At 41.0% G+C, this 9,769-nt stretch overlaps 1 non-coding gene across 1 annotated transcript; it reads right to left on the reverse strand.

The window, feature by feature from the left end:
• Positions 1-1,029: 1,029 nt before the first annotated feature.
• Positions 1,030-1,193, reverse strand: LOC119051215 (U1 spliceosomal RNA). Its single transcript, XR_005082885.2, has one exon. It is a non-coding gene; the product is annotated as a U1 spliceosomal RNA (small nuclear RNA).
• Positions 1,194-9,769: the final 8,576 nt, after the last annotated feature.

Genomic DNA, 9,769 nt, shown 5'->3' on the forward strand with positions numbered 1-9,769 from the left:
AGATGACAGGTTTACTTTTGATTTTATGTCTTTAGTTCAGTTTGAATGTCTTTAGCAGCTCTATTAAAAACAGTTCATTGAAAACCAGTATCTCTCATTGCCTGCCTGTCCTCCAGTTTCACAAATTAAAAAGTAGTATCATTCTACTTATACATGGAAACTTTAACAGACATTATTCCATCTAATTCCCCTCATGTCTTGGCATAGGGGAGGATTCTACTTCCCATTAAATTTAGCCATAACCATGTGACTTGATCTTGCTAATGAAATATGAATGGAAATGACATGTCTCACATCTGGAGAGAAGCAGTTAACAATCAGTGAGTATCCTCTGCTTTCTTTTTCCTCTGTGTTTATGACCAACAGTGTGACAGGTAGGGAATCTCCTATTAACTTAGATTTCCTAATTGCAATGTACATGTAATGTGAGTGAAAAATAAACTTGTACAGTTTTGAGCCTCTTCAATTTTAGCATTATTTGTTATTGTAGCATTACCTAACCTGTACTGACTAAAATAGAGCCCTTGTTTTCCCAAACACACAGTTTCATGAGGGCTTGAGCTCCAAGGTCATTTTCCCTTTCATGACCAGACTGACATACCTACCTTTTAAGCTGTTTTCTTTAGGGCAAGATAAATTGACAATAAGTGATCATGGTGGGTTTTTAGGTATCTAAAAGATGAAAGTCAGATGCCTCTGAAGTTTAAAGAAAATCCAAATGAATGGTCATCTGCAGAAAGGACTGTCTTACACTTTTTCCCATCGGTGAACTCTTAGATGAGGAGTATGTCTTTTTGTGTGGAGGAAGAGAGTGGAAGTTAGAAGAGGGACAAAGGATGCTAATGAGACCTACTTAGTCATAAAGAGATTTTTTTTTCTTGCCTAGTTGGGGGTGAGGTCTCTCTGTGTGGCTCACAGACCTTAAAATCTCCCACCTCAGTATTTTTCAAACTTACCAGATGATTATTAAAAAGGAATTATGGAAATTACTTTGTTTTTTTGTTTATTTTTGTTGTTGTTGTTTTCGTACAGGGAAGAGGACAAATGCAGTCCCCCATTACCACAAATTATATAGTCAAGTTTCCCACATCGGGGAAACTTCAGGGATCAGCACACCCAGAGTGCAGTGTATAAGCCTTGTCCTGGGAAAAACCACCATGGTAATCAAGGGATCTCCTCTGCAAGGTAAGTATGGAACCTACTTTGAACCCGGTATTCAAGGAGCAGTAAAAAAGAAGAAAAATCAATAGGCCTAAGAAAAATAAAACTGGGAAAGGAGAATGACTTTGAGGAGACTCAGAAAGAACCCAACTGGAAATAGATGCATGATGGGCCAGCAGCTCTATTTGTGTTACACATCGCTCTCCTGGTTGTAAACTTGAGCAGCTTAAAAAAAGAAGAGCGATTCTTCCTGGGCATGTGGCTTAATTTATTTGTGTCCAGTGAGACCCTCCAGCAGTTTTCAATAGAAGAAGCTTAAGTATATTATAGTAATATTAAATTCAACCACATAAAACAAAAACGAGAAATATATTTTTTTAATTATTTCTAAATTTGTGAATGCAATGACATGATATATGGCATTTGTTTTACAATAATTCAGTGGGGGAAGACTATATGCAAAATAGAATTGGCCATGAATAAATAATGTTAGAGATGGATAATGGGGGCTCATTAAGTTATTCTCTTCATTTAAGAACAAAAACCTCACCACTTTTATCTATTCATATGATTCTAATCATCCACTGAGAGCTGCCTTCTAAAGGAAATGACCATAGAATATGATAATGTAATGTGTAAATAATTTTCACTAAAATTAGTCATCACTATACATAACTGCAAAAAAGCATATAAAAAAAAACCCTGCTCATTCTACACTGCCCTTTCATACACCTCTTTACTTTAGCTGAAGTAAATAGGAATTAATAAATAAAAACAGTTACTTAAATCCTAAGTTAAAAAATATTCATAGATTAATATCAACACAACATGAACAGTAAGGATTGGTGTTGTAGTCAAACCTATACTATATAGTATTTGGGTCAAATACATTTAAGAAAGTTTAGTGCTGGCTGGTGTAGCTCAGTTGGTTGGAGCATTGTACCATAACCAAAGGGTTGCAGGTTTGATTTCCAGTCAGGGCACATGTACAGGTTGTGGGCTCATTCCCCAGTTGGGGTGTGTGCAGGAGGTGGCTGATCAGGATCGGGGTTTCTCTCTCTTTCTCTCTCCAGTTGATGTTTCTTTCTCTGTGTGTCCTTTTCCCCCTCTCTCAATAAGCATAAAATAAAACTTAAAAAAAAAAAGAAAGAAAGATCCTGGATGGTGTGGCTCAGTGGATTGAGTGTAGGATGTGAAACAAAAAGTTGCCAGTTTGATTCCCGGTTGGGGCACATGTCTGGGTTGCAGGCCAGGTCCCTAGTATGAGGTGCATGAGAGGCAGCCACACATTGATAATTCTTTCCCTCTCATTCTCTTTTTCTTCCCCTCTCTCTAGAAATGAATAAATAAAATCTAAAAACAAAACAAACCCAATGACTTGGAACATAAGGAATGAAAAAACAACCAATTAGAAAAACAAAAAGAAAAAGAATTTGAAAAAATGACTATAGTATAAGCAGCCTCTAGGACGATTTCAAGAGTTGCAACATTCGCATCATAGGAGTGCCAGAAGAAGAAAAAGAGTAAGAAATTGGAAATTTATTTGAAAAAATAATGAAAGAAAACTTTCCTAATTTGGTAAAGGAAATAGACATGTAAGTCCAGGAAGCACAGAGAATCCCAAACAAGATGGATGCAAAGAGGCCCACTCTAAGACACATCATGATTAAAAGACCAAAGGTTAAAGATAAAGAGAAAATCTTAAAAACAGCAAAAGAAAAGCAGTTAGTTACCTACAGGGAGTTCACATAAGAATATAAGCTTATTTCTCAAAAGAAACTTTGCAGGCTAGAATGAATTGGCAAGAAATATTCGAAGTCATGACAAGCAAGGGCCTATAGCCAAGATTGCTCTGCCCGGCAAAACTATCATTCAGAAAAAGGGCAAACTTCTGGCCAAGATGGAGGCATAGGTAGATGCACTTTGCCTCCTCCCACAACTGAAAGAAAGAGAACAACAAATTTAAAAACAAAAAACACGCCCTGGCTGGTGTAGCTCGGTGGATTGAGCATGGGCCTACGAACCACACAGTCGCGGTTTGATTCCCAGTCAGGGCACATGCCTGGGTTGCAGTCCTGTTCCCAGCAGGGGACACATGAGAGGCAACCATACATTGATATTTCTCTCCCTCTCTCCTTCCCTTCCCCTCTAAAGATAAATAAATTAAAATCTTAAAAAAACACACACAAAAAAACCAAGAAACAACCAGAACTGACAGAAAATCAAACTGTACGGAAGTCCAACAACCACAGATTTAAAGAAGAAACGTTCATTCAGTCTAGTAGGAGGGGCGGAGATAGGCAGCTGGGGTGGAGAGGACTCATGGCAAGGCAGTGGCTGGAGGACTAGGGTGGACAAGGTGGAGGCTCATGGACCGGCGAGGTTGTGGCAGGCAGAGCGGGCAGTCACATTTGCATGTGGATAAATGGAGAAGCAACTAGGGAGTAAGACAGGCCTCAGCACCCAGTGTTACAGCACTTGGAAGGCTGCAGCTGTGGGAGAAACTCCCAGCCTCACAAGAGAGTTCGTTGGAGAGACCCACAGGGTCCTAGAATGTACACAAACCTACCAATCCAGGAATCAGCACCAGAAGGGCCCAATTTGCTTGTCCATAGTGGAGGGAGTGACTGAAAGCCAGCAGAGAGCACAGCAAGTGGCATTGTTCCCTTTTGGACCCCTTCCCCCACATACACTGCCACAACATAGTGACGTTGGTTGCCCTGCCCTGGCGAATACCTAAGGCTCCGCCCCTTACTACATAACAAGTGTGCTGAGACCAAAAAAAAAAAAAGGCCCAAATGAAAAAACAGATAAAAGCTCCAGAAAAAAATACAACTCAGTGACAATGAGATAGCCAACCTATTAGGTGCACAGTTTAAACACTGGTAATCAGGATACTCACAGAATTGGTTGAGTATGGTCGCAAAATACAGGAAAGAGTGAAGGCTATGAAAAGTGAATTAAGGGAACATGCACAGGGAACCAACAGTGAAGGGGAGGAAACCAGGACTCAAATCAATGGTTTGGACTGGAAGGAAGAAACAAACATTCAACCAGAACAGAATGAAGAAACAAGATTTCAAAAATATGAGGAGAGGCTTAAGAACATCCGGGACAACTTTAAACGTTTCAATATCCAAATCACAGGGGTGCCAGAAGGAGAAGAGGAAGAGCATGAAATTGAAAACTTATTTGAAAACAGAATAAAGGAGGACTTCCCTAATATGGCAAAGGAAATAGACTTCCAGGAAGTCCAAGAAGCTCAGAGAGTCCCAAAGAAGTTAGGCCCAAGGAAACACACACCAAGGCATCATCACAATTACATTACCCAAGAAGAAATATAAGGAGAGAATCTTAAAAGCAGGAAAAGAAAGGAGACCTACAAATTCTGGGAATTACCTACAAAGAAATTCCCATAATACTGTCAGCTGATTTCTCAAAAGAAATCTTACAGGCAAGAAGGGGCTGGAAAGAAGTATTCCAAGTCATGAAAAGCAAGGACCTACAATGCATCCAAGATTACCCTATCCAGCAAAGCTATCATTTAGAAGAGAAAGGGCAGATAAAGTGCTTCCCAGATAAGGTCTAGTTAAAGGAGTTCATTATCACCAAGCCCTTATTACATGAAATGATAAAGGGACTTGAATAAGAAAAAGAAGATGATAAAAAATATGAACAGTAAAATGATAATGAACTCACAACTATCAACAAACAAACCTAAAAAACAAAAACAAACTAAGCAAACAACTAGAACAAGAACAGAATCACTGACATAGAGATTACATGGAGGGTTATAGGTTTAGAGGGAGGGGAAGAATAGGAGAAAAGGTACAGGGAATAAGAACATAATTGGTAGGTACCAAATATACAGGGGGAAGTTAAGAATAGGATAGGAAATGTAGAAACCAAAGAATTTATATGTACAATCCATGGACATGAACTAAGGGGGGAAATGCAAGTGGGAGGTGGGTACAAGGTGGAGGGGAATGAAGGGGGGAGCAATGGGACAACTGTAATAGAATAATTGAAAAGATATATTTAAAAAATAAGAAAAAATTATAAAAGGGCAGATAAAGAGTTTCCCAGGTAACAAAAAACTAAAAGAGTCCATAATCACCAAACCATTATTGTATGAAATGTTGAAAGGACCTACTTAAGAAAAAGAAGAAGATCAAAACCATGAAAATAAAATGGCAAGAAATGCAACTCTATCAAACAGGAAAAAGTCGGCTCGTGCTGTCTGTCACTACTAGAACCAATAAATAGAGACAAGGATTGAATCTTTATGGGTCCTTTGTTCAGATGCGGGGAATGTGAGAAGAGGGTAGGTTAAAAAACTTCTTAACATCTCATTTCAAGCTGACCTTTGTATAAGGAGAAGAAAGGGTAGGTAAGGGGGCTGGGGAAAAGGTTAATCGCAGAAAAGTTGCAGTCCTGCAGGGATTGTCCTAGTAGCTCTTTATCTATTGGTCAACAATTCTTTATCTGCCTCACATTTTCCTCCCTGCAGCTCAAGAGCACAGATACCATCTCCCTCTGCTTGCAGATCCCCTGGGGCACACAGATTGAATTGCTTGTGGTCTGGCATTCCAGTTACTAAATAATAGTGTTCCACAAGCATTAATCACTTAACCCTATCAACTAAGGCTGAAATCTTTCATCTTGAGTTCCCCTATCAACCCTAGTCTCGTAAAACCCTGTGGTCAAAACGAAGGTGGGGGTGGGGCTGCAGTCATCTGATGTCTTGACGTGGCTGGAAGATCCACTTTCTAGAATCACATGGCTATTGGCACAAGGTCTCAGTTCCTCAGGACAGGGCAGCTGGCTTCCTCCAAAGTGAGTAATCAAAGATGACTCAAGTGCTCTCTTCCTAGGGGCACGCTCATGGCTTTCCAGTTTCCCTTTTCTTACTTACCCCTGGTGTATTACCTCTGCCTTTCTATCTACTAAAACCCAAGGACCCATCTACTACCTCAGTAACTTTCTAAGTAAACTTTCTCTTATATTCTGAGAAAACAGAAACAAAGGTAACACAAGCCAAGCTTCAAAGGCCATTCATCATCATTTCTATTATCTGTTACACAGGTCACCCCCGACCCCATTCATTGCAGGAGGAGACTGCACTCGGGCTAGAATATCAGGAGGCAGGGATCCCTGTGGATCATCTTGGAGTTTGACTACCATACCACATAAACAAAGACATGAGCTAACATATCTGTAGTGCTTATTTTGAGTTAGGCACTGTCCTAATGTATTAATACATTTCATTCTCCCTATAACCCTGTAAAAAATATTTGGGGGCGGGTAGAGAGTAAAATTTTATTCACTCTCCAAGAAAGGAGAGGAGCATGGTTTGGAGAGATACACCAGAACTGAGGTTGGAGGGCTTTGAGCTGTTACTGGATTATAATTGGATTAACGAGGGGTGGGAGGGGGTTGCTGCTGTGTGGGCCCTGGGCTGTCGGGATGTGGTAAGCAGAGGCTGCAGTTTGTTCCACTGTTATCTTCTGCCTGGGGCTGTAGGGTGAGGTTAGTTCTGTCATTGCTTTCCAGTAATGTCTAGTGCAGGGGACATAAACTCTGAAGAATAAAACGGCAGTCATGTTTAACGAGGTCTTAGGCCTGCTAGGCAAGTGGTGCCATGTAAGCAAATGGTGCTGGCTTTGTCCTTTCATCCTCCGGCTCTGGTTTTGAAATGGATTTATTCTTAATGACCTGGGCTGCTTCTGGTTCTGGGGAGTAGGGACAAAGATCTCTTCTTCTGTAACTACTTCAGGCAGACTGGGGCCTGCCTGTGGGTCCAAGCATGGGTCATTAAAGAGAAGAGTGTGGAATTGGACAGCCCAAAAAGCGAGAGCTATGGCCAGAGGCCACTTGTGGAGGGAATCTCCCAGAGCCTGGATGCTCTGTTGAATGAAGGATATGAGACATTTGAGGAGACATGACCTAAAAACAAGAATAAAGAAAAAGGCTGCCATAGGTCCTAGGAAGGAACTTAGCCAGGAAAACCAAGACCAGCTATTGGCCTTAAAATCCCCAAAAGGGAGAGGTGAAGTAGTACGTAAATTCTGTATGGCTGACAGCGCATCAGTACTTCTCCGATTCCAAATCAAAGGGTAAGGGGAAAAAAATGAAACATCAGCTTAGAAGAAAACTAGAAAAACTAGGATTCAATCGGAGTGTAGGTGACAATTGGACATTGTGATTCCCATTGAAACACATTTTCTCTCCCCAAATCACCCTCATAAAGAGACTGCATATAAGTCCAGTTTCAACTTGGCCTGATTATTTTCACGAACACAATAAGAATAGTAATTGATCATATAGACTCTTTAAATTTTTTTAATTTTCAAAAGATTTTATTTATTTATTTATTTTTAGACAGAGGAGAAGAGAAGGAGAGAGGGAGACAAACATCATTGTGTGGTTGCCTCTCTCATGCCCCCTACTGGGGGCCTGGCCTGCAATCCAGGCATGTGCCCTGACTGGGAATCGAATTGGTGACCCTTTGGTTTGCAGTCCTGCACTCAATCCACTGAGCTACACCACCCAGGGCTTTACATATATAGGCTCTTTTAAATCTGCTTTGCTGGAATTTTTCAAGGAACCTTCAGACTGAGCTTTAATCAGCCTCACAGGGTAAAGAAGCCAAACTACATAATTGCCATATGTCTTTGCCTGAAATACCTATAAGTTTGGGTGGATTCCTCAAGTTCTTGAGGTCTCCATAATGTTATGAGCTTCCTTCATTGCCATTTCTTAAGAAAGCAACCTTCGTTCCTTACCTGGAAAGACTACTACGAAGTATGTGACCAAGCCAGATACTAGGTCATTTCTCCAAGGGGCTCTTATTTGCTTCAAAAGTCAGTCTTAATGTCTGAATTTTTGGCGACATCCAGAGTCCAGGCGTGACTCTTTCGATTATGACACTCTAGACAAAGACTTGGTTAATAAAACCACATTTGGAAACTGGTGCTATTATAAAGAGAAGAGATTCTTACTGGGTTTATGCAAATGAACATATTGCCAAGAAAATAATACTCATAAAGACTTGCTGAGTTCTGGAAGGATTAAGTAGGGAGAAAAATAGAAATGTTTTAGTATTCTTACATGAATATCACTTACGAATTCTTCTAGGGAAAAAACACGTTTTCTTATATCAATCACTGGCCATGAAGATGGGTAAGGAGGAGCCTTTGCGCAGAGTCTGGAGAGATGGAGAAAGATTAAAATCCTCTCTGTAAACCTCACAGAGTTAGGGGGTTAGTGCAGGTTGAGCTTCTGCTGTCCACTGCTCCTCCAGTTACGAGCCTCAGAAGGCCAGAAAAGAGGTAGAAATAGAGAGTGTTCCATGTATGCGCCAACCAAAATGTTAGGGCAGTTGGTGACAAGGGCTGTGAAAGAATTCACAAAGAGAAGAAAGTGTTGAGAGTAACGTTTTTATTCTACTCTCCAAGAAACGAGAGGGTCATAGTGTGGAGAGATACAGCAGCCAAGGTAAATTTTGTTCTTATTGTTATTTACACCTGAAGAAATTGAAGCACTGAGAAGTTCAGCTACAGGCCCAAGGCTCCATGGCTAGTAGGCATGGAGGTGTAACAGGGAATATTTGGGTCCCCCCACATGGGGAAGTTCCCCCACTAACCTGGTTGGGGAAAGAGGAAGTGGAACAGAGTCACTGAGAGTTACTTTGCATACCTAAAGAACTTGGCCAGTGATGTTAAATAGCTTTGCCTGCTCTGAGCAGGGAGATGGATGTGACTCTAACCCATGAGGTGATGTAACGGGGGTGCTTTCTGCACCCATTCAAGCAGCTTGGAGGCAGTTCCTATGTCAAGGGGAGATGCCTGCCTGGACTAACAATGGCAGCTGAGAAAGGTGGCCAGACTACTGGCAGGTGTAACCCAGTGTAGGAGGAATTGGAAATGGGTTATGGAGGAAGATCCACACTTAAGCTTGGGGACAGCCAGGCACTCTCTGGTTATATCTCAGTATATACCACTGGTATATCCCAGTATAACCAGGATATACTACCTTGTCTGAGGGAAACAAGGAGGATTAAATCAAGAGTTAGAAGATAAGGGAACCTGGCTGGTGTGACTCAGTGGAATGAGTGCAGGCCTGGGAACCAAAGTGTTGCTTGCTGGTTCTATTCCCAGTCGGGGCACATTCCTGGGTTTCAGGCAAGGTCCGAAGTAGAGAGTGTGCAAGAGACAACCACACACTGATATTTCTCTCCCTTTCTTTTTCCTTCCCTTCCCCTCTCTCTAAAAATAAATAAATAAAATCTCTTTTAAAAGAATATAGAAGAAAAACTTTTTTCTATTGACTTTATTTGGGTGGCATTGGTTAATAAAATTATATAGGTTTCAGGTGTACAATTCTATAACACATCATTTACATATTGTGTGTTCACTGTACCATGTCAGGTCTCCTTCCATCACCCTTTATTCTCCCATACTCTGCTCCACCTCCCTTTCACCCCCTTTCCTCTGTTGTCTGTCTATGAGGGTTTTGTTTTGTTGGTTTTCTTTTTTTTTTTACTTAATCCCTTCACCTTTTTCACTGGACCCTGACAGCTGCCAGTCTGTTCCCTGTATCTATGAGT

This window comes from Artibeus jamaicensis, unplaced genomic scaffold, assembly GCF_021234435.1.
Source record: "Artibeus jamaicensis isolate MK-2021 breed Jamaican fruit bat unplaced genomic scaffold, CSHL_Jam_final contig_685, whole genome shotgun sequence".
Lineage (NCBI taxonomy): Eukaryota > Metazoa > Chordata > Mammalia > Chiroptera > Phyllostomidae > Artibeus > Artibeus jamaicensis.